At 54.1% G+C, this 14519-nt stretch overlaps 1 protein-coding gene across 1 annotated transcript in view; it reads right to left on the reverse strand.

The window, feature by feature from the left end:
• The window catches only part of MAP3K12 (mitogen-activated protein kinase kinase kinase 12), an 89691-nt gene extending 86931 nt beyond the window's left edge, over positions 1–2760 (reverse strand). The window contains 1 exon segment of the mRNA XM_043506723.1: positions 2552–2760. The gene's annotated coding sequence lies outside the window, so the exon portion shown is untranslated.
• Positions 2761–14519: the final 11759 nt, after the last annotated feature.

The raw sequence follows: 14519 nt of genomic DNA on the forward strand, positions 1-14519 counted from the left end.
TCAGCTTGCACAGGGACACCAAGGTGAATGATCCCACTGGGATGGCTCATTCCCCCCTTCCTAAGCCTGGCCAAGAGATGGCTCTGCCCCACTCCCCTCCTGGAGAATGCTCTCAGGGATACCCCCTGGGCTGGACCCCTCCTGGTGCAGCTACAGCAGCTTTCCCCTCGAGTGACCTGGACTCCACGTGTCAGAACCGAGCAGCAAACCCAAATGCTGGCAAGGGCTCTGGGTAAGGGATCCGGAGCATTCCCCCTCTTCCCCTGCAGATCCCATCTCTCCCCACCCCTAGCTGGACCCGACAGGCTTCGCCGCCAGCCCGCTGGTTCAAATCTAGCTCTGCTTGGAGGGCTGGCAGTTCCCTTCATGAAATGAGCTGGTGGGTTCTCAGACCAGCTCCTAGTGCAGTCCCATCCCAAAGCGCGCAGCCCTCTTGGCATGAATTGAACCCCTCTTGTTGGGGGCCTCAGCCGACAAGCCAAGCTTTCACAGGGGCTGAGGAGTATGGGGGGGGGATTACCTGTCCCTCCTGCTGCTCCCCTCCCTCCTGCCGTCCCTACTCTGGGCCTACCCAGAGGCCTCTGGGCCTGTCAAGCCAACACAGAAAGTGATGGGGAGTAGCCACAGCAGCCACCCATGTAATGATGAGGATGTCCTCAGCAGGTGGGGGAGTCCTCTCCCGGAAAGGGGACAGAAGCGGAGGGGAGGGAGGAAGGGGACTAGGACACATCACCTCCCTTTCCCTCCCAGCTCTGGTGCCCAGCATGCCAGGGGCTGGAGGAGGGAGCCAAGGGCAGAAGTGGTTCTGTCTGAAGGAACATCCCTCCAGGTGACAGCTACAGGTGGGGGAGGCAGGTATCCCCCCAGTGAGGATACTGACACCCTCATTTCTTCACCCCTATGTGCCAGGCAGCAGCAGAGTAGAGGGTGGGGAATCTTGTGGGGGGCACCAATGGATGAGTGACGGGCAGATCCAGACCCAGAGCGGGATGGATGGAGAGGGGCCGGGATTAAACTAAGGGGGAGTCCACAGCTCTTCCTCCTCTCTCTGCCCCTGGCTTGGGGGGGCAGCTCCCCCTTCTCCTTGGCAGCTGCACTGAGAGCGCCCCCTGCTATCTCACGTTGTGTTAGCCCCTGGATAGGGTCATTTCTGGGCATGGCTGCTTCTCCCCACTGGGGTCTGGGAGCCCAGCCCCCATATTTCAGATGGGCAGAGCAGGGTCCTACCTGCTCCCACACCAGGCTTCCCTCTCTTTCAGCTCCCAGCTCCCACCCCAGGGCCACCTGGCCCTCTGCATCCTCTAGGACATCCACCAGACCAGCACTGCCCCAGGGCAAGGAGGGAGACCTGGGTACGCAGAGGTGGCCAGACCAGCAGCTCCTCCAGGGCCTGTGTACCCGGCACAGATGGGCATGCCGCGGGAACCAGAGTGGGCACAAGTGTGTGCTGAGGCTGCCAGCCTCCACAGCCATATTGGCCTTTCAATTTCTCCCCCCCACATCCTGTAGTGTCCACGTTGCTGCGTATTGGCACCTAGGGGAAGGGGGCATCTCACCAAAGGATCCAGCCAGGGAGGGGGGAATGGAGGACCCCCCCAAGGATCTCAACACCAGTAGCTTGCAACACAACTCATCTCTGTTCCCCATCAGCACCACCCTCCCTCTCCCCAGGAAAATCAGGGTGAATAACTCAGATTGCATCCCCATCCCCTCCCCCCAGCTGCCATATGAGCATGTCCAGGGTCCTCCCCCAGCCCCCAAAACAACCTGCCCAGGGTGGTGGGGGTGAACCCTCCCCCAGCAGTGATCGGAGCTCACTGAGGGGGAAGTACGACTGCTCTGCTCGCACACCCAAACCAGCCCCGGTACCAGGGGCCAGGCCTGGGGGTGGGGGGAGTCAGCCCTGCCCCCTGCATCCCTGCCCTGTGGGGGGAGGGGGCCCACAGGCTGTGGCTTGGCCCAGCAGCAATTGGAGCAATTGGAGCATGCACAGGACAAGCCCTGCCCCCCTCTTCCTCCATCCCCAGCACGGAGTCTCCCCTTCCATCCCTGCCCATGCTCCATCTCCAGCACTAGGTCCCCCCTCCATCCCTGCCCCCGCCTCCATCCCCAGCACTGGGTCCCCCCTCCATCCCTGCCCCCCTCCTCCATCCCCAGCACTGGGTGCCCCGCTCCATCCCTCCCCCTCCTCCTCCATCCCCAGCACTGGGTCCCCCCCTCCCCCTCCATCCCCAGCACTGGGTCCCCCCCTCCATCCCTGCCCCCCTCCTCCATCCCCAGCATTGGGTCCCCCCCTCCCCCTCCTCCTCCATCCCCAGCACTGGGCCCCCCGCTCCATCCCTGCCCCCCTCCTCCATCCCCAGCAGTGAGTCCCCCCCTCCATCCCTGCCCCCCTCCTCCATCCCCAGCACTGGGTCCCCCCCTCCATCCCTGCCCCCCCTCCTCCATCCCCAGCACTGGGTCCCCCCCTCCATCCCTGCCCCCCTCCTCCATCCCCAGCACTGGGTCCCCCCCTCCATCCCTGCCCCCGCTGCCGGCCCAGCCCCCTCACCTCTCAATCCTGATCGGGGGAGGCTCCCTCCTGAATTTTTCCTTCCACCCCGAAAATCCGGCAGCAGCAGCAACAAAGCGGCCGGCCTGGGCCGGGCTCCCCCAGCCGGCTCCTGGCCAGGCCGGTGCCCAGCTGGCTAATTGCAGCGCGCCCCGGCCAGCGGCAGCAGCATCCCCAGCGCGCTCCGTGCCAGCCCCGGCTGGGCTCTGCCTCCCCCGCCCGGCCTCGCCCGAGCCCCCGCCCCGGGGACAGACACGCCCTGAGCGGGGGGCCGGGGAGCTGCGGGGCCGGGAGAGCGAGCGCCGGCCTCTTAAAGGCGAACGGAGCCTCTCGCCTGAGTCACGGGCTGGCTCTGCCCCCCCGCTTATTGTTCCGCCTGCCGCCCTCCGGCCACCCCCCCAGCTAGCCACCCCGCCTCTCCGGCCAGCCACCCCCCCAGCTAGCCACCCCTCCCCTCCAGCCAGCCAGCCACCCCCCCAACTAGCCACCCCGCCACTCCGGCCAGCCAGCCCCCCAGCTAGCCACCCCTCCCCTCCAGCCAGCCAGCCACCCCCCCAACTAGCCACCCCGCCTCTCCGGCCAGCCACCCCCCCAGCTAGCCACCCCTCCCCTCCAGCCAGCCAGCCAGCCACCCCGCCCCTCCGGCCAGCCACCCCCCCCCACTAGCCACCCCGCCTCTCCGGCCAGCCACACCCCCCCCCAGCTAGCCACCCCGCCTCTCCGGCCAGCCAGCCACCCCCCAGCTAGCCACCCCCACCAGCCAGCCAACTAGCCACTCCTATGCAGAGCTAGCCACTCCCAGCCACCACCACCACCGTGCCAGCTAGCCAGCCACCCCCCAACTAGCCACTCCACCCCTCTGGCTAGCCAGCCACCTCCCCAGCTAGTCACCCCCATGCAGAGCTAGCCACCCCCATGCAAAGCTACTCACCCTGCCCCACCAGCTAGTCAGCCACCATCCCAGCCAGCTAGCTAGCCAACCCCATGCAGAGCTAGCCACCCCACCCTGTCAGTTAGCCAGCCACTCCACCCCCCGCATCAGTCAGCCACCCTGCCAGCTAGCCAGCCTGCCCTGCCCTGCCAGACAGCCAGTCACCCCCCCGACAGACAGCCACCCTGCCCCACTAGCTAACCACCCTGTCCACTAGCCAGCTAGCCACTCCAGCACCCAGCCAGCCACCCCACCCCACCAGTCTGCCAGTCAGCCACCCCACCAGCTAGCCAGCCAGCTATCCTCATGTACATCTATCTAGCCATTCATCTACACAGCTAGCTAGCCATCCCTCCATCCGTCCTGCACCCAGCTAGCTAGCCATAGAATCATAGAATCATAGAATATCAGGGTTGGAAGGGACCCCAGAAGGTCATCTAGTCCAACCCCCTGCTCAAAGCAGGACCAAGTCCCAGTTAAATCATCCCAGCCAGGGCTTTGTCAAGCCTGACCTTAAAAACCTCTAAGGAAGGAGATTCTACCACCTCCCTAGGTAACGCATTCCAGTGTTTCACCACCCTCTTAGTGAAAAAGTTTTTCCTAATATCCAATCTAAACCTCCCCCATTGCAACTTGAGACCATTACTCCTCGTTCTGTCATCTGCTACCATTGAGAACAGTCTAGAGCCATCCTCTTTGAAACCCCCTTTCAGGTAGTTGAAAGCAGCTATCAAATCCCCCCTCATTCTTCTCTTCTGCAGACTAAACAATCCCAGCTCCCTCAGCCTCTCCTCATAAGTCATGTGCTCTAGACCCCTAATCATTTTTGTTGCCCTTCGCTGTACTCTTTCCAATTTATCCACATCCTTCTTGTAGTGTGGGGCCCAAAACTGGACACAGTACTCCAGATGAGGCCTCACCAGTGTCGAATAGAGGGGAACGATCACGTCCCTCGATCTGCTCGCTATGCCCCTACTTATACATCCCAAAATGCCATTGGCCTTCTTGGCAACAAGGGCACACTGCTGACTCATATCCAGCTTCTCGTCCACTGTCACCCCTAGGTCCTTTTCCGCAGAACTGCTGCCGAGCCATTCGGTCCCTAGTCTGTAGCGGTGCATTGGATTCTTCCATCCTAAGTGCAGGACCCTGCACTTATCCTTATTGAACCTCATTAGATTTCTTTTGGCCCAATCCTCCAATTTGTCTAGGTCCTTCTGTATCCTATCCCTCCCCTCCAGCGTATCTACCACTCCTCCCAGTTTAGTATCATCCGCAAATTTGCTGAGAGTGCAATCCACACCATCCTCCAGATCATTTATGAAGATATTGAACAAAACGGGCCCCAGGACCGACCCCTGGGGCACTCCACTTGACACCGGCTGCCAACTAGACATGGAGCCATTGATCACTACCCGTTGAGCCCGACAATCTAGCCAGCTTTCTACCCACCTTATAGTGCATTCATCCGGCCCATACTTCCTTAACTTGCTGACAAGAATGCTGTGGGAGACCGTGTCAAAAGCTTTGCTAAAGTCAAGAAACAATACATCCACTGCTTTCCCTTCATCCACATAACCAGTAATCTCATCATAAAAGGCGATTAGATTAGTCAGGCATGACCTTCCCTTGGTGAATCCATGCTGACTGTTCCTGATCACTTTCCTCTCCTCTAAGTGCTTCAGGATTGATTCTTTGAGGACCTGCTCCATGATTTTTCCAGGGACTGAGGTGAGGCTGACTGGCCTGTAGTTCCCAGGATCCTCCTTCTTCCCTTTTTTAAAGATGGGCACTACATTAGCCTTTTTCCAGTCATCCGGGACTTCCCCCGTTCGCCACGAGTTTTCAAAGATAATGGCCAAGGGCTCTGCAATCACAGCCGCCAATTCCTTCAGCACTCTCGGATGCAATTCGTCCGGCCCCATGGACTTGTGCACGTCCAGCTTTTCTAAATAGTCCCTAACCACCTCTATCTCTACAGAGGGCTGGCCATCTCTTCCCCATTTTGTGATGCCCAGCACAGCAGTCTGGGAGCTGACCTTGTTAGTGAAAACAGAGGCAAAAAAAGCATTGAGTACATTAGCTTTTTCCACATCCTCTGTCACTAGCTTGCCTCCCTCATTCAGTAAGGGGCCCACACTTTCCTTGGCTTTCTTCTTGTTGTCAACATACCTGAAGAAACCCTTCTTGTTACTCTTGACATCTCTTGCTAGCTGCAGCTCCAGGTGCGATTTGGCCCTCCTGATATCTTTCCTACATGCCCGAGCAATATTTTTATACTCTTCCCTGGTCATATGTCCAACCTTCCACTTCTTGTAAGCTTCTTTTTTATGTTTAAGATCCGCTAGGATTTCACCATTAAGCCAAGCTGGTCGCCTGGCATATTTACTATTCTTTCGACTCATCGGGATGGTTTGTCCCTGTAACCTCAACAGGGATTCCTTGAAATACAGCCAGCTCTCCTGGACTCCCTTCCCTTTCATGTTAGTCCCCCAGCTGTCCCCCATCCCCACAGCCAGCTAGCCATCCCCATACAAAGTTAACTAGCTAGCTATCCCCATGTACATCTGTCTCTCCATCCAACCCCATACACAGCCAGATAGCTATCTGTTCATCCATCCCTGTATACAGCTAGCTAGCCATCTCCATGTACAGTTAGCCATCCCCAAACAGAGCTAGCTAGCTAGCCATCCCCATGTGCATTCATTTATCCATCCTTCCATCCATTCCCAGACATAAGAACGGCCATACTGGGTCAAACCAATGGTCCATCTAGCCCAGTATCCTGGCTTCCAACAGTGGCGGATGCCAGATGCTTCAGAGGGAGTGAACAGAACAGGGCAATTATCAAATGATTCATCCCCTGTTGTCCACCACCTGCTTCTGGCCATCAGAGATTCAGGGTCACCCAGAGCATGGGGCTGCATCCCTGGCCATCTTGGCTAATAGCCATCGCTGAACCTATCCTCCATCAACTTATCTAATTCTTTTGAACCCAGTTATACTTTTAGCCTTCACGACATCCCTTGGCAATGAGTTCCACAGGCTATGTGTTGTGTGAAGTAGTACTTTTTGTTTGTTTGAAACCTGCTGCCTATTCATTTAACTGGGTGACCCCTGGTTCTTGTGTCACTTGAAGGGGTAAATAACCCTTCCTTTGTCACTTTTTCCACACCAGTCATGATTTGATAGACCTCCGTCATATCCCGCCCCCCCCATCATCTCTTTTCTAAACTGAGCATTTTCAGTCTTTTCAATCCTGCCTCATATGGATGCTGTTCCATACCCCTAATCATGTTGGTTTCCCTTTTGGGTACATTTCCCAATTCTAACGTATATTTTGTGCAGTGGGGTGACCAGGACTTCACACGGTATTCAGGATGTGGGCGTACGATGGGCTAAATAGAGGCATGATGATATTTTCTATCTATCCCTTTCCTACTGGGTCTGTACATTCTGTTGGCTTTTTTGGCTGCTGCTGCACCTTGAACGGATGTTTTCAGAGAACGATCCATGATGACTCCAAGATCTCTTTCTTGACTGGAAACAGCGACTTTAAACCCCATCATTGAAATGTGTAGTTGGGAGGATGTTTTCCAGGGTGCATTACTTTCCATTTATCAACAGTGCTAGCCATCAGCGGCTAGCCATTCCCATACTAGCTAGCTGGCTAGCCATCCTTCCATCTATCTGCAGACACAGCTAGCCATCCGTATACATGGCTAGCTAGTTATCCATCCCCATATACATCTATCTATCCATCCATCCATCCCCATACACATCCATTCCCACAACATCTATCATCCGTCCATCTCCACGCACAGGAGCAATCAATGGTTTTCTATTTAATCTGTTGATAGTAATAGTAAACTCCTTCCTTGCACACACACACACACACACACACACACCCCGCCACCACGCAGAGAGGGCAATTAACCAGTAGACCAACTTGCCCAGGGATATGGTGATTCGCCATCACTTGGAGTCTTTAAAGCACGACTGGACCGCTCTATCTAAAAATTGCACTCGAGCTCACCCACCAGATATGGGCTAGAGTGATCAAGTGCTCAGCCTAGGTGATCAAGGTCAAAGGCAATTGGCTGGTGCAACTCCCTGCCACTGGAAATCATTGAGGCCAAGAGACTCATGCATTTCCCAAAGGGGCTGGATAGATTTATAGATAGCAGGAACAGACAGACTTAGACGAGTGAATGCTGATGTGGGCAGAGATATTAAACCTCCTGATTCAGGGCTTAAACCAATCTCTTAACTAGTAGAGACCAGGATCAGACCTGGCACAGGGGGCTGATTGTCCCACACTTTTCTCTGCAGCATTTGGCACTGGCCTGAACAGCCGTCAGATATGATCAAGTCTGACAAGCCCTATATTTTTCCAGCACAATGGTCCCTTCTGGCCTTAAAAATCTATGAATCTGCCCAGCCCTCGCTCAGGATCAGGGCCTCATCATGCTTGGCGCTGTACAGACCTAGATAAGAGATTCTGCCAACCCTGCAGGGCTTAAACCTACTCTGTATCTGGGGATGCAATTCGAGTGGGCGCAGTATTCATGCAATGGCTGGGTAGGGCCAAGGGGCTCTTGCACTGGGCCAGTTTTCTGTCCCCCCATGTCAATAGGGGGCTCCTGGTGATCACTGACAAATACTATATGTATATCACGGTGGCACCTACTGGCTCCAGCTGAGATCAGGCCCCCAGGTTGCAGTAGGGCCTAATGAATAGATCACAGGACTGGGACTCAGGAGTGCTGGGTTTATTCCTGCCCCTGCCTGCTGGGTGACTGTGGGTACGTCATTTCCCTGTCTCTGTGCTTCAGTTTCCCCAGGGATAGGGATAATGACCTCCTTCATAAAGCACTTTGAGATCTACTGATGAAAAGAGCTAGACATTATTATTATTATACTGGGCACTGCACAGAAACAGGCCCTGCCCTGAAAAGCTCACAGCCTGAATTGACAAATGGCTGGATCGGAAACAGGCACAGAGCGGGGAAGCGACTTGTCCAAGGTCAGCCAGCCAGTCAGTGGCATAGCTGAGAATAAGACCCAGGTCTCCTGACTCCTGCTTACTACCCAGTAGGCCATCGTGCCTCTCAAACAGTGGGGCTTTTTGCGTTCCCCCTCCAGGGGAACAATGCCTTGCTCCCTGTGAAGGGCCCCTAGGAATCCCATGGGATAGTCCTCCCTCTGGTCTGAGCTTTGGACCCTCCCTCTCTCCCTACCCCATCCTCAGCCCAAGAGCCTGATGCATGGCAGGGATTGGGGAGGATAATCTTATCACCCTATAACATTGTTGGGGAAGGCTCGGAGTACATTGTCCCCTCCACCCCCCGCTTCACTCCCCAATCCCCGTAAGGCACCGGCAGTTAACTAGCAGGCCAGTTCCTCAGTTGGTGCAAAACTGGAGTCACACTGGTTTACATGAACTGGGAATCTGGTCCTGCCAATTTTGGAGGCAGCAGAGGGCAAGGAGGGCTTAATACCAAACAACCGAGGGGGAGGATGGCCCAGGGGTTCGTGCACTAGCCTGGGATGCCAGAGACCTGCCCTCAATTCCCTGCTGGGCCGCAGGAGGGAGCTTGGACAAGTCACATAGGTGCGATCCTTTGAGGAGCCACACCTCTGTACCTCAGTTTCCCTTTTCCACACTGGGAATCACAGTGGTACCTTGCCTCTCAGTGGGCGTACGAGGATAAACACACAAAAGATTATGAGTTTCAGAGTAGCAGCCGTGTTAGTCTGTATTCGCAAAAAGAAAAGGAGTACTTGTGACACCTTAGAGACTAACAAATTTATTAGAGCATAAGCTTTCGTGAGCTACAGCTCACTTCATCGGATGCTGCTATGGTGATGGGTGCCGTATGAAGAATCATCACTGAACTGGATGGATCAGTAAGTACCGACACTAAATTGCCATTCTAGTCGCTCTCCCCATCCTGGGATCTCAAAGGCCTATGAATGAGCCCTAACAAGACCCGGGTTGGGGCTGGTGTGCCATCCTCCCACCCCCCCTATTTCAGGGATTCAATGCATATACATACCCCTCACTGCCAAGGTTCCATGCACTCCCTATTCGCCACTTCACCTGGCAGGGCCTCTGTTTGCACCCCATTCCCCACAGGCCAGGGGCTGTCCCCCCTATGTCCCTCTTCCTCACCATGACAGGGACTGTGAGACTCCTCCCCCCGCCAACCCACTCTTATTGTTTTTCTTTCTGGGAGAGTAGTTACTCAGGGTGCCAGCACTTTAAAACTCCATGAGGCCAACAGGCTGAGCTGAGATGGGGGTATTGCTCGGCTGGAAGGTGTGAACAGCTGCCACCAGCCGGTTCTTTGAGCTCTAACCCAGGGGGTTCCCAACCCAAGGCCAAACTGTGCAGCTGCAATAGGCACGGTGAGAGCAAAATGCAGCATTCAAACAGGGAAAACACAACTGTGAATAAAACTGAACCAACACAACGACGTTAACAACATTGTTTAAAAAGTGCCCCGGTATTTTATTTTAAAACAAAACCGTTGTTCAACTTTGAACACTATATTGTGTGTTCAATTTTTGGGGGTGGGGGGAAGGGTCTGAATGTCTGTGCTGTGTAAGCAAAGATCCAGCTCTATTTTCTACTAATTAGAACAGAATCAAATATTATAAATAAAAATATTAAAAGACTTACAAGCCAGGAGTCTTCTTACTGGGACAGATGTGCCTGATCCTCCTTGCACAGCTTTTCCAGCTGGGAACATATGTTAGGGAGGCTCAATCTGATCTCATCTTCGATTTTCAGCCTTTCAGCCAGCTCCAGGTGCAGGCAGGGGGTAGCTAGGGGTTCTGCGCAGGCAGGGGGGAGCTCAGAGTGCAGGCAGGGGGGAGCTCAGAGTGCAGGCAGGGGGGAGCTAGGGGCTGGGTGCAGGCAGGGGGGAGCTCCGGGTGCAAGCAGGGGGGAGCTAGGCGCTGGGTGCAGGCAGGGGGGAGCTCAGGGTGCAGGCAGGGGGGAGCTTGGGGCTGGGTGCAGGCAGGGGTAGCTCAAGGTGCAGGCAGAGGCAGGTTGATGCTGCAGGGCCCAGCCACGTGCCCAGTCCCTAGTTGGCAGTGTGGGCAGCTCCGCTCCTTGCGCATGCCAGGCCAGGCTGGGACATGCTGACCTACATGGAAACCATGGTCACCAGCACCCAGTGGTTCGTGGGCACCAAGAACTACACCTACCTGAGCCTGGAGAGTGGGCCAGCCATTACCCAGCCTACATATCAAAACTGACCTGGACGCACAGAGCACCTGGCATCACCACTCCCCACCCCAAAACTTTGCCCATGATGGCGGCCCACGAGTGACTGTGTCATGGCCCACCTTTGGGAACCCCTTCTCTACACAATGACAAAGGTGGGTGGAGCCCTTAGCTCTGTTAACCAGATGCCTGAGTCTCCATGTGGCCCCTATTTTCCCCTTTTGGTTTTTCACCATAATCTCCAGCGTTCTGCCCACTGCTGCCTGGAACACGCCCTGAAAGTTTGGAACCGACTGACAGTGGCATTCAAAGGTTATCACATTCCAGAGACAGCCAGAGGGAGACATGCCCCTGAGGTGTAGGTAATGCCTCACTTGGCCAATTACTCTTACTTTTCTGCCAAGTGGTAGCAGACATCAGGGCCTTCTGGGTCGGTTTCCCTGCCCAGAAGGAGAAATCAGTGACACAGAACCCAGCACATAGTTCATTTGGTCACACTATACACACCTGTCCTGGAACAGAGGTGGTCACAAACCACAGGCAGCCAATCCCCTTTCAGGAACCGCAGCCCAACCACCAAGGCCCAGTTCTCCTTCCCGAAGAACTGACTCTGGTTAGAGAGCGCGAGGCAGGGAACAAACACTCCTCTTGCCTGCACCAGCTCCTCTGCCAAAAAAACTGCATCACAAAACTAACCGCAATGCGGCCTGTCCTTCACGAGTGAATGCGGACATGCAGGGCCCAGCACCCTGAGGCCCCGTCACAGCTGGGGCTCCCAAGTGCTGCCACAATACAAGTAATACATCTTTCCTTGCTCTGGGAGTATCAAACACCCCCTCTCCCGCTGTACACCAAGGAAATGGGTAGATTGTTAAGGCCATCGCAGAGAGCTGGTCCCCAGATTACAACTCTGCCTGGAGAAGAAATGTGCCCATTGGCAATTAACACCCTAGACCGCTGTGGCTAGAGGAGCGCAGGCTTGATATTGAAGGGGGCTAGAGGGGCTGGCATGAGGCCCTCTATGCAGTCAGGTGCCCTTGGGAGGGCCTGCGGTCAGACTAGTCCTGAAGTGAAAGGGGACTGGGCCTTTGAGGAGGCGTCTGGGGGCTGTAGCCACCTCTGACTCAGCAACAGGGCTCTCAGAATTTACCTTCTTCCCCCCTGTCCTGAAGTATCACGGTGGCGGGGGGGGGGAAGCGTCCCCTGCATCCTCAATCTGCCTTCCCATCTCAGCTGTGCAGTCTATCATCACAGGAACTCCTCCAACCTTTGAGCCATGAAAACGGCACCAGAACAGACCCCGACTGGTTACTGTGGAGGAGATACCCGTCAGTCACAGGCTGGGTGTTGTGAAAATGAAATGTTTACGAAAGTGCTGAGTAAGAGAACTTTGTTTCTGGACATCAACAGACACCCTGGAATTTTTAACAAAGAGCAAATCTCAAATTCAGGCTGGAAAAGAGATACGAATTTTTACCGCCGTGAGGAATTAACCACTGGGACAATATACCAAGGGCTTGCAGGCGTTCTCCATCAATGGAGATTTTTCAATCAAGAGTGGATGTTTTTCTAAAAAAATCTGCTCCAGTGAAAACAGGAAGTAACCCAGGCAAGTCCTAGGGCCTGTGTTAGAAAGATGCCCACAGTAGCCCCTCCTGACCTTAGGAGCTATGAATCGCCTGATTAGATAAGGAGCAGGGAAGACCAGATTTGGAGCAACTGAATGAGGCTTTCCAAGGGCAAACACTGAGCTCAGTGGTTTGAGCATTGACCTTCTAAACTCAAGGTTGTGAGTTCAGTCCTTGAGGGGGCCATGTAGGGATCTAGGGCAAAAATTGGGGACTGGTCCTGCTTTGAGCAGTGGGTTGGACTAGATGACCTCTTGAGGTCCCTTCCAACCCTGATATTCTATGTTGGTTTTGGGAGGAAAAACAGGACAGTTTCCTCCCATTGCCGGTAAGAATTCAAATGAAATTTTAACCAGTGATTTTCGTTAGTGTCATAAATAGAAAGGGAAGGGTAACCACCTTTCTGTATACAGTGCTATAAGATCCCTCCTGGCCAGAGGCAAAACCCTTTCACCTGTAAAGACTTAAGAAGCTAAGGTAACCTCACTGGCACCTGACCCAAAATGACCAAGGAGGGGACAAGATACTTTCATATTGGGGGGAACAAAGGGTCTGTCTGTCCATGTGATGCTTTTGCTGGGAACAGATCAGAAATGCAAGCCTTACTACTCCTGTTAAGTTAGTAAGTAATCTAGCTAGAAAATGCATTAGATTTTCTTTTGTTTAATGGCTGGTAAAATAAGCTGTGCTGGAGGGAATGTATATTCCTGGTTTTGTGTCTTTTTGTAACTTAAGGTTTTGCCTAGAGGGAGTCTCTATGTTTTGAATCTGATTACCCTGTAAGGTATTTACCATCCTGATTTTACAGAGGTGATTCTTTTACCTTTTCTTTAATTAAAATTCTTCTTTTAAGAACCTGATTGCTTTTTCATTGTTCTTAAGATCCAAGGGTTTGGGTCTGTGTTCACCTATGCAAATTGGTGAGGATTTTTATCAAGCCTTCCCCAGGAAAGGGGGTGTAGGGCTTGAGGGGATATTTTGGGGGAAAGACGTCTCCAAGTGGGCTCTTTCCCTGTTCTTTGTTTAACACGCTTGGTGGTGGCAGCATAGGGTTCAAGGACAGGACAAAGTTTGTATCTTAAGGAAGTTTTTAACCTAAGCTGGTAAGAATAAGCTTAGGGGGTCTTTCGTACAGGTCCCCACATCTGTACCCTGGAGTTCAGAGTGGGGAAGGAAACTTGACAGTTAGCAAAGGAGGTGCTTTTGGGAACAGAAGGAAACCAAGTTGGGCCCGATTCTGCTTTGCACCCACAGCCCTGCATGCCACCATACCTGACACCACCGCGCGGCCCATTCTGACAGGCGGCAGTGCCGCTGCATGGCCACGTGAGGACTTTTCCTGAGCATGTGGGCGGCGTACAGCCTTGGAAGCAATGCTGCATTGTCATTCCTTGCGTGAGGTCATGCCTTGCTGGTGCAAGGAGCAGGAGAGATCAATCTCAGCCTGAATCCCTCTAACTGGGGCCCAGCTGATCCCCAGAGCCAGGACCTTGGGTTTGGGCTGAGATTTCCACCAGGGGATTGCAGGCGCTCTCTTTGGTCAGCTCGACATGACAAACTATAGTACACAGGTACCAGCAAAGTGCCCAGCCTCTGCTCCAGGCCAGGTGGACACATCCCCTTCCCCCAATTTCTCCTCCCACTGAGAATCTGCCATGCAAGGCCAAAAGGCAGCACTGCTCCCGACAGGGGAACAACCCCTCGGCACCGGCCCGCCAGTGCAAAGCAGGCATTAGCATCAGCAAGAAGCTAGTGTCTGTTACCAATAATATGCAAGAAATTCACTGGTCTAAGGGCGTCAGGCCTGATCATTTGATGGAAAGAACTTCAGTCGCAAACGGCTCTTGATTTTTTTCTGCTGTGTTATGAATAGTGGGGATGGCTTTACTACTCTGGCCTGGTCTCTCTCTAAATCATAAGGGAATAAACCCTTTCTGTGCATTTGGGTAAAATACTCAGCAAACTCACTGTGCTCTCTCTTTAAAATACCCTCTCCGCAAAAACAAGATCACTCGGGAGCTACAGAACGAGAAGTAGGCCATGTCGGATCAAGACACCAAGAGCCGAGCTGCAGCAGGAGAATTTCACAACTGCTTTGAGGCAAGTTCTGTATTTTGCTTAAACACCTGGGGAGCTGCAGGAACCTTGTTCCTGACACTCCCAGAGTCTGGGAGA

Source organism: Dermochelys coriacea, chromosome 20 (genome assembly GCF_009764565.3).
Source record: "Dermochelys coriacea isolate rDerCor1 chromosome 20, rDerCor1.pri.v4, whole genome shotgun sequence".
Lineage (NCBI taxonomy): Eukaryota > Metazoa > Chordata > Testudines > Dermochelyidae > Dermochelys > Dermochelys coriacea.